This window comes from Scyliorhinus torazame, chromosome 16 (genome assembly GCF_047496885.1).
Source record: "Scyliorhinus torazame isolate Kashiwa2021f chromosome 16, sScyTor2.1, whole genome shotgun sequence".
Classification (NCBI taxonomy): domain Eukaryota; kingdom Metazoa; phylum Chordata; class Chondrichthyes; order Carcharhiniformes; family Scyliorhinidae; genus Scyliorhinus; species Scyliorhinus torazame.
Genome location: NC_092722.1, coordinates 20,347,331 through 20,358,390, shown reverse-complemented (window position 1 = coordinate 20,358,390; position 11,060 = coordinate 20,347,331). Strand labels below are relative to the sequence as shown.

The following is an 11,060-nucleotide window of genomic DNA, read 5'->3' as shown; positions in this document are numbered from 1 at the left end:
CCTTGTGGTAGTGTCACCTCTGGGTGTCTTGACTGCCCATTGGTCGTGTCCTATTCTATGTGTTCATTAGCTATATGTCTGCATATCATGACATCTCCGGTGCTCCCTCTAGTGTTTACTTAGTTGTAGTGTATTTACATTAACCCCTTATGTATATACAGTGATGCATATCACCACAACTAGTATATTTTATCCTGAGGGCACAAATGATAAACTGTGAGTACTGCATCAGCCAACCCTTCTTTTGTCATTTTAATTTCAAAAACACACACTCCACTTGATGTGCCATTTCCCAGAGGAAAAAAACTGTTGCAAACTGCCAAGAAATTTAAAAGTCTCATCACCAGACAATAAACAAAAGTAAAGCTGAAACATACATTTGCAGTGTTTCCAGTGCCCAGAACTCAGTGCCTTAAATTTTTTCAGGAAACACAATGGCTCAGTGAAGAGAGAATGACATATGACCGGAAATGTTTCGTGAGAGACTATAAGTTATGTAAAATGGTCTCTGTTTGAGAAATGCTTATAGAGCAGAATTCCATTGCTGTGACGTAACCTACACTTCCCCCTGGAAAGCGCTCCTAAAAGGGCTGAGATAACAGGAAGTCAGGGTTTTTCCACTGAGAACAGGCATTTCTTGTTTTGAAAAAATAGTTGTTCCGTTATCTCCTGGAGTACAATATACAGCAGCTATGTCATTTCTATTTATCATAGAGTGGCTATGGATCATATCACTCTTGTCGCCTGTGTAATTTCTACTTATACGGTGAGTCTTTGCTCTGTGAGGAACTGCAATGTCCTATGTTTCTAGGAAATCTATGGTCATTGCCCATAACTAGCACACTGGTGGACTTTGAAGGACCATAATGACTCCTCCTATGAATAAAACTGAGAGTTGATTCATACAGAGAAGGCTCAGCAGATGATGGTGACATATCTTTATATACGGGTTGGTGTACAGAAGACTGTGCAGTGGCCTAATGAGGCAGACAAGTGAACATAGACATATAGATTGGCATGTATTCTTTGGATTACTTTTTTAAAAAATTTAGAATACCCAATTCATCTTTTCCAATTAAGGGGCAGTTTAGTGTGACCAATGCACATCTTTGGGTTGTGGGGGCGAAACCCACACAAACATGGGGAGAATGTGCAAACTCCACACGGACAGTGACCCAGAGCCAGGATCGAACCTGGGACCTCGGCGCCGTGAGACAGCAGGCTAACCACTGCGCCATCGTGCTGCCCTATTCTTCGGATTACTGAAGCATTAGCATATATATCATAGAGACTATTTTATCCGAATAAATCCAAATAACTGGGAGGCTTCTTCGCATGCTTGTAATTGTGTAGCATATAAAATATCATCACGATCCTTGAGACCCTTATGGAGTGCACTGCACTGCAGAACGTTCCCCAGTTGATCCAGAACCTTAAGTGTTTCTTTAAAATGTTTTCGTGTGTTCTGATGTTGGGTGGCTGCATTGACCCGAATTGTGTTGGTGCATAGCTGGTGTTGGTGCATAACTTGTATGCGTTGTTAGCAATGGCTGCATAGGGTAGCATCTAAGCAGCTACTCAAAGTTTTTCCTTGGTAATGTTGCTCTGTTTCTCTGGTTATAAATATGGCGGTCAATATGGTCGCCTTCCTTAATCCTAATTATGTTTGCTTTAGAGTCGCCAGGTATCTCTCGATACCGCCACAAGGTTCAAACCCGAATACTGATCAAAGAGCCAATACACCAGTTAGTTAGTTCAAAGTCAATGCTATTTATTTACACACACAGTAAGATCTACACATGCACAAAGTACTGCAAACTAAACTATCTCTAACGCTAACGCCTATACTTAGCTTCGGGTGCCCACTCATGCAGAGGAACAATGGCCGTTGTTCGGATCTGAGGTTGTTGGGTTCGAAGTAGTACAGGAGAACAGCTAAGGTCGTCCGTCTGGTAGCGTGCGTTGACCTTGGACTCACTTGCTTCTGGTGCAGCTGGTGGACGGGTCTCTCCGCTTTGAGAGCCGAGTCCAAGAGAGCGATTCTCTCTCGGGGTTTTTTTCTTATACCTGGAGGGGCTTAACGCGCTTTTGGGCGGGCCTTAAACTTGGCCCCAATTAATTGGGCCGTAATCACTGGTATTGATCTTGACCAATAAAGGGGTGGGTGCCCTGATGGTTGGGCGGGTCCTAGGTGGCCGTTGGTCTGGCTTTGTTTACGCTTTCGGTTTGGGGAACTGGCGCCAGGGTGTCTGGAGCTAGATCGGTTGCTTGAGTGTCTTTCCTTTCTTCCCGGAGATGGGCCATCAATATGTTAATTGACCTACAGTTTCAGTCTTGTCTGGGAGCTGCCTTCTCAATATGCATACAGATTCTGGGCCTGCTTGCTTTCTTACCATTGCCCATAGTTCCATACATTCATTGCGAGCATCCATTTTGTATTCTGGAAGTGGCCATCCCACATGGCTACAGTAAACTGCTGGTACGATGGAGCTCCTTAAACTGAAAGACTGGGTAAAGTGAAAAAATGGTATCCTTTTCTGTTCACATATGTCTGGTCATTGATGAAGGGAGTACTTTTGGCCATGTGTAAATCAAGGCTGGTTCCTTGGATCATAACAATTCTGTCACTCAGTAACATTGCAGTACTGTATCTTGTTAGAAGTCTTACAACACCAGGTTAAGGTCCAACAGGTTTGCTTCGATGTCACTAGCTTTCGGAGCGCTGCTCCTTCCTCAGGTGAATGAAAAGGTATGTTCCAGAAACATATACATAGCCAGATTCAAAGATGCCAGACAATGCTTGGAATGCGAGCATTAGCAGGTGATTAAAATCTTTACAGATCCAGAGATGGGGTAACCCCAGGTTAAAGAGGTGTGAATTGTGTCAAGCCAGGACTGTTGGTAGGATTTCGCAGGCCAGATGGCGGGGGATGAATGTAATGCGACATGAATCCCAGGTCCCGGTTGAGGCCGCACTCATGTGTGCGAAACTTGGCCATAAGCTTCTGCTCGGCGATTCTGCGTTGACGCGCGACAACGCAGAATCGCCCAGCAGAAGCTTATAGCAAAGTTTCGCACACATGAGTGCGCCCTCAACCGGGACCTGGGATTCATGTCACATTATATTCAACCCCACCATCTGGCCTGCAAAATCCTACCAACAGTCCTGGCTTGACACAATTCACACCTCTTTAACCTGGGGTTACCCCATCTCTGGATCTGTAAAGATTTAATCACCTGCTAATGCTCGCATTCCAAGCATTGTCTGGCATCTTTGAATCTGGCTATCTATATGTTTCTGGAACATACCTCTTCATTCACCTGAGGAAGGAGCAGCGCTCCGAAAGCTAGTGACATCGAAACAAACCTGTTGGACTTTAACCTGGTGTTGTAAGACTTCTTACTGTGCTCACCCCAGTCCAACGCCGGCATTTCCACATCATGTATCTTGTTGGCACTGGTTAGTAACATTGCAGTACTGTATCTTGTTGGCACTGGTTAGCCATGGACAAAGGATAACCATATTGAGGCCATGTTGAGCCCGTGTTAGCCATGCATGGGACCGTGGGTGCAAACTCTGGAGAAAATTGGAAAAGGCGAATCTCGCAAGTTCGCGATTTCCGATTTTCATCCCCTTTCGCCAGCAGAGGACGTGAAAAACATCATGGGAGCCCAAGAACCTAATTTATTTATTTATTTATTTTTTATAAATTTAGAGAACCCAATTCATTTTTTCCAATTAAGGGGGGCAATTTAGCGTGGCCAATCCACCTACCCTGCTCATCTTTGGGTTGTGGGGGCGAAACCCACGCAAACACGGGGAGAATTTGCAAACTCCACACGGACAGTGACCCAGTGCCGGGATCGAACCTGGGACCCCGGCGCCGTGAGGCAGCAGTGTTAACCACTGCGCCATCATGCTGCCCTCCGGGAACCTAATTTTAATATGTAATGAGCACTCGCTCCAGTACTTCCACACCCCTGCTCACTGAATATTCAGCGGTCGCCGGCGTGACATCGCACCAGTGCCAATTACAACAGCTCTATAAAATGTGAACCTGGTGACCACACCTCGGAAGGGGATATTGGAGGTGAGCGCTTAGATTGCCCTCACCTTCTTGGTGCCAGTCACAGAAGAGGCAAAGGGGGTGGGGTGTCCAGAAAAGTTCAAATCGGGATTGGGATGGGGTGCAGTATTGTCATATCAGGGAGGAGGTCATAGAACATAGAACATTACAGTGCAGTACAGGCCCTCGATGTCGCGCCGACCTGTGAAACCACTCTAAAGCCCCTCTACACTATTCCTTTATCGTCCATATGTCTATCCAATGACCATTTGAATGCCCTTAGTGTTGGCGAGTCCACTACTGTTGCAAGCAGGGCATTCCACGCCCTTACTACTCTCTGAGTAAAGAACCTACCTCTGACATCTGTCCTATATCTATCTCCCCTCAATTTAAAGCTATGTCCCCTCGTGCTAGACATCACCATCCGAGGAAAAAGGCTCTCACTGTCCACCCTATCTAATCCTCTGATCACCTTGTTTGCCTCAATTAAGTCACCTCTTAACCTTCTTCTCTCTAACGAAAACAGCCTCAAGTCCCTCAGCCTTCCCTCATAAGATCTTCCCTCCATACCAGGCAACATTCTGGTAAATCTCCTCTGCACCCTTTCCAATGCTTCCACATCCTTCCTATAATGCGGCAACCAGAATTGCACGCAATACTCCAAATGCGGCCGCACCAGAGTTTTGTACAGCTGCAACATTACCTCATGGCTCTGAAACTTAATCCCTCTACCAATAAACGCTAACACACCGTACACCTTCTTAACAACCCTCCCAACATGGGGGGAACATTCAGGGATCTATGTACATGGACACCGAGATCTCTCTGCTCATCCACACTACCAAGAATCTTACCATTAGCCCAGTACTCTGTCTTCCTGTTATTCCTTCCAAAATGAATCACCTCACACTATTCTGCATTAAACTCCATTTGCCACCTCTCAGCCCAACGCTGCAGCTTATCTATGTCCCTCTGTAACTTGTAACATCCTTCCGCACTGTCCACAACTCCACCGACTTTAGTGTCATCTGCAAACTTACTCACCCATCCTTCTACGCCCTCCTCCAGGTTATTTATAAAAATGACAAACAGCAGTGGCCCCAAAACAGATCCTTGTGGTACACCACTAGTAACTGGACTCCAGTCTGAACATTTCCCATCAACCACCACCCTTTGTCTTCTTCCAGCTAGCCAATGTCTGATCCAAACTGTTAAATCACCCTGAATCCCATGCCTCCGTATTTTCTGCAGTAGCCTACTGTGGGGAACCTTATCAAACACTTTATTGAAATCCATATACACCACATCAACTACTTTACCCTCATCCACCTGTTTGGTCACCTTCTCAAAGAACTCAATAAGGTTTGTGAGGCACGACCTACCCTTCACAAAACCGTGTTGACTATCTCTAATCAAATTATTCCTTTCCAGATGATTATACATCCTATCTCTTATAAACCTTTCCAAGACTTTGCCCACAACAGAAGTAAGGCTCACTGGTCTATAGTTACCGGGGTTGTCTCTTCTCCCCTTCTTGAACAAAGGGACAACATTTGCTATCCTCCAGTCTTCTGGCACTATTCCTGTAGACAAAGATGACTTAAAGATCAAAGCCAAAGGCTCAGCAATCTCCTCCCTAGCTTCCCAGAGAATCCTAGGATAAATCCCATCCGGCCCAGGGGACTTATCTATTTTCACACTTTCCAGAATTGCTAACACCTCCTCCTTATGAACCTCAAGCCCTTCTAGTCTAGTAGCCTGAATCTCAGTATTCTCCTCGACAACATTGTCTTTTTCCTTTGTGAATACTGACGAAAAATATTCATTCAGCACCTCTCCTATCTCCTCGGACTCCACGCACAACTTCCCACTACTGTCCTTGACTGGCCCTACTCTTACCCTAGTCATTCTTTTATTCCTGACATATCTATAGAAAGCTTTAGGGTTATCCTTGATCCTACCTGCCAAAGACTTCTCATGTCCCCTCCTGGTTCTTCTTAGCTCTCTCTTTCGGTCCTTCCTAGCTAACTTGTAACTCTCGAGCGCCCTAACTGAACCTTCATGTCTCATCTTTACATAAGCCTCCTTCTTCCTCTTGACAAGTGTTTCGACTGCTTTAGTAAACCACGGTTCCCTCGCTCAACCACTTCCTCCCTGCCTGACAGGTACATATTTATCAAGGATACACAGTAGCTGTTCCTTGAACAAGCGCCACATTTCCATTGTGCCCATCCCCTGCAGTTTTCCTCTCCATCCGATGCATCCTAAGCCTTGCCTCATCGCATCATAATTGCCTTTCCCCCAGATATAACTCTTGCCCTGCGGTATATATCTATCCCTTTCCATCACTAAAGTAAACGTAATCGAATTGTGGTCACTATCACCAAAGTGCTCACCTACCTCCAAATCTAACACCTGTCCTGGTTCATTACCCAGTACCAAATCCAATATGACCTCGCCTCTCGTTGGCCTATCTACATACTGTGTCAGGAAACCCTCCTGCACACATTGGAAAAAAACGGACCCATCTAAATACTCGAACTATAGCGTTTCCAGTCAATATTTGGAAAGTTAAAGTCCCCCATAACAACTACCCTGTTGCTTTCGCTCCTATCCAGAATCATCTTTGCAATCCTTACCTCTACATCTCTGGAACTTTTTGGAGGCCTATAGAAAACCCCTAACAGGGTGACCTCTTCTTTCCTGTTTCTAACCTCAGCCCATACTACCTCAGTAGACGAGTCCTCATCAAACTTCCTTTCTGCTACCGTAATACTGTCCTTGACTAACAATACCACCCCTCCCCCTCTTTTACCACCTTCCCTGAGCTTACTGAAATATCTAAACCCCAGCACCCTCAACAACCATTCCTGTCCCTACTCTATCCATGTCTTTGAATTGGCCACAACATCGAAGTCCCAGGTACCAACCCATGCCGCAAGTTCACCCACCTTATTCCGGATGCTCCTGGCATTGAAGAAGACACACTTTAAACCACCGTCCTGCCTGACGGTACAATCCTGCAACTTTGAAACCTTACTCTCAACCTCCTGTATACTGGAGCTACAATTCAGGTTCCCAATCCCCTGCTGAACTAGTCTAAACCCTCCCGAAGAGCATTAGCAAATTTCCCCCCCCCAGGGTATTGGTACCCCTCTGGTCCAGGTGTAGACCATCCCGTTTGTAGAGGTTCCACCGACCCCAGAATGAGCACCAATTATCCAGAAATCTGAAACCCTCCCCCCTGCACCATCACTGTAGCCACATGTTCAACTCCTCTCTTTCCCTATTCCTCATTTCGCTAGCACGTGGCACGGGTAACAACCCAGAGATAATAACTCTGTTTGTCCTAGATCGAAGTTTCCACCCTAGCTCCCTGAATTCCTGCCTTCCATCCCTATCCCTTTTCCTACCTATGTCGTTGGTACCTATGTGGACCACGACTTGGGGCTGCTCCCCCTCCTCCTTAAGGATCCCGAAAACACGATCCGAGACATCACGGACCCTGGCACCTGGGAGACAACACACCAACCGCGAGCCTCTATCATTCCCACAGAATCTCCTATCTATCCCCCTAACTATGGAGTCTCCAATGACTAATGCTCTACTCCTCTCCCCCTTCCCTTCTGAGCAACAGGGACAGACTCTGTGCCAGAGACCTGTATCCCATGGTTTACACCTAGTAAGTCCCTCCCGCAACAGTATCCAAAGCGGTGTACTTGTTACTAAGGGGAATGACCACAGGGGATCCCTGTACTGACTGCTTCCTCCCAGCCCCTCTCACCATCACCATCACTCTTTGGAGTAACTACATCCCTGAAGCTTCTATCTATAACCACCTCTGCCTCCCGAATGATCTGAAGTTCATCCAGCTCCAGCTCCAGTTCCCTAACGCGGTTTCTGAGGAGCTGGAGATGGGTGCACTTCTCACAGATGAAATCAGCAGGGACACTGACGGCGTCCCTCACCTCAAACATTCTGCAGGAGGAACATTGCACTACCTTCCCTGCCATCCCCTCTAGATAAAAAAAAAGAAAAATAAAGAAAGAGCTTATCTGTTATTCACTCTACCCCATAGTTTAAAGGAGGTGGAAGGGTGGGGGACACTACAAGTGTAGTGTCTAGGGTTTAGAAACTGCCCAACTTAAATACAGGTAAAAATAAAACACTTAACCAGCAACCACTGTGCCCCACACAAAAACAGCAATCAGCTGTTATGGGCCTGCGCAAACAATTTAAATCTTTACTACTTACCCAGCAGTCACTCTGTCCTCACTCCGACTGGATTCAGCTCAAAACTCCCTACAGTAAGTTTTTTAAAAATGTACTCCCCTTCTCAGCAAGCACTCACTCAACAACCACTGCACTCCGCATGATAACACCTCAGGGAAAAGAAAAACTACTTACCAGTCATCAGTCAATCACTTACCTGCAAGCTGCGACGTCATGGTTCAACTTCTTTCGACTTCTACCTGCCCTCGAGCCTTCCTTTCGGCTGGGATCCTTATAGCGGTTGTTTTTTTTTTGCTTAGAGGAGTGTTTTGGGTTTAAGTGTCACTTGACAACAGCTCCTCCACAAACCACCTTCAAGTTACGGTGACCACAATGCACGTGTGCAAATTTCCCCGCAACAGTCAATCAGCAGCTCCGCTCTACTGCCCTCTGCTGGAGGTCACTCACAGGTCTTACCCTCCCTTCATGTTGGGGCACCCTTTGGAGTAAAGGGGTCTTGCGGCTGCAACCAGCGCTTTCCCTATCCTTCTAGCTAGACTGGTGTCGATATCACCGCTGAGGGAGTGAGTGCCCTTCCAAGAGTGGGAGCTGGATAGTGGTTGGGAGGAGGTGATTACAGAGGGTCAGCACTGGGGCAACTGAGGTTCTTGGATGGGGGCCCATGAGAAGCCAGGCTGAAAGGGCAGAGTGGGGGACTCAGGAAAAGGATGTTGCCCTGTCTCAGGAGGCCTGAAGACCCCCTCAATGTGGGGGGGAGGAGATTTGAACCCCACACTCAGGCAACAGTGTGAGAACAAATGGGATAAGCAGTGTGGAGGGTTGACTGTCAGGGATTATAATAATAATAATCTTTATTGTCACAAGTAGGCTTACATTGCAATGAAGTTACCGTGAAAAGCCCCTAGTCGCCACATTCCGGGTACACAGAGGAAGAATTCAGAACGTCCAAATTACCTAACAAGCACATTTTTCGGGACTAGTGGGAGGAAACCAGAGCACCTGGAGGAAACCCTCGCAGACATGGGGAGAACATGCAGACTCTGCATAGACAGTGACCCAGCCAGGAATTGAACCTGGCACCCTGTGAAGCCACAGTGCTAACCACTGTTCTGCCGTGCTGCACAGTGTTGGGATAGAAGGCTGTTACAGATGGATGGATTTCCACGAGGAAGCCAGTTGCCTGATCAGCTCCCTGACCTTCCCTTGTTGATCAGTTGTGCCAATTAAGTCAGCACAGCAATACATGAGTGTTCCACTGACTGAAATCAAGATCTTAATCCTGGCCCCAAGCATTGTACACCAATCTCATACTAACGTCTACTTAGAGAGTTCACACTAATGTGGATCCCAATGCAAAGCGTTATAGTGAAGTCCCTCAACACTCAACCTGTTCAAAGTCATGACAGGGCATTGTTGAGGTCCCCTGTGAGATAAAAACGTTGGTCCAATGCAGGCACTCATCTTCCCTATCATCTAACACTTAGGTTGTATGGGGGGAAATAGTCAGGGGTTCGGTATCATGGAGGCTCTCCAGGGTCGACACATTTCATCCTGGTATAGTTGAGAGGAACAAAAGTGGGGGAATGGCTATTGTGTGAAAGGGGAGGGAGAGACGGTTAGTGGAGAGGCATTCATTGAGAGGGAATGGGTGATGTCCCAGAGCATAGAGGGCTGAGGGTTAGGGCGCTGTCAGGAATACTCATTGCTCACTTTGATCTCTTCCTTTCAGTTTATGTTTCTGGAGAATCATGGAGCCAATCAAGTTGACTATTCAATTGATTGCGATCGACCAGCAGCTGTGACATCAAAGTGCCGCTGCACGAGGACCAGTGCCATGCCGATGAGGGGGAGGCTGGGCCCGTTGCTCTTCCGGGAGTAGAACCACAGATGGTGAAGCCTCGTAGGAGACACTACTGGCAAAGGGTCTTCCGATGTCGAACATCATACCTCCAAATGTCAGAGCTTCAGTGTCAGAAAAGACTGCACTTGTCCCGGGTGACAGTGGACCACCTTTGCCAGGTTATACAAAAGTTGGTACCACATGGACTGAGAGGTCACCCATTGCCTACGGCTTAAAGTTACCGCTGCTCTGAACCTCTATGCCAACGCTTGTTTCAGGGCAGCACAGGTGACCTGTGTGGCGTATCCCAGTCAGCATGCACAAGTGCATAAGGGAAGTCACAGAGGGCCCACATGTACTGGATTTGGATTGGGACTAGGCAAACCAGGACACCAGGACCATGGGATTCGCCTGTTTTTGGGACCATGGGATTTGCCATCGATTGCACCCATGTGGCTCTGCAGTCTCCATGGTGGGTTTCATTTGTGAACAATGAGAAAACAAATGCAGGCTAAAAAATATAGAAACAATGCAATTGTGGCACATTAACTAGTAAATATATCCCATTTACATTGCATATAGTTAATTAATTATTTAATTAATCATTTCATTAATTGCAGAAAAGTTCTCTTCTGAAACATGTGTCCAATCTATTGATTTGGAGTCCTTGCATCTACTGAAAGAGGATTGATGCTGACTGATGAGGAGGAGGGTGCGTGTAGGTTGACATTGTGCAAAGCAAATTTTACGCATAGTTTTTCAGTGTACGTTCCTGATGCTTCTGGGAGCTTCAAAATTGATACGATTTAAAATCACTCGATCTGAGCTCTGAAGTGTATGTCTCCTTTGCAACTATGCAGAAGAAACTTTATTGCCTGATACAGATTTCTTTGGACTATTGTATCCGAGAGCAGTTGTCC

General features: G+C 46.5%; 1 long non-coding RNA gene across 1 annotated transcript; it reads left to right on the top strand.

Annotated features, from left to right (window-relative positions):
* The first annotated feature begins 627 nt into the window (after positions 1-627).
* LOC140392339 (uncharacterized) lies at positions 628-10,717 on the top strand. The gene is made up of 2 exons (XR_011935296.1): positions 628-766; positions 10,030-10,717. It is a non-coding gene; the product is annotated as an uncharacterized lncRNA (long non-coding RNA).
* Positions 10,718-11,060: the final 343 nt, after the last annotated feature.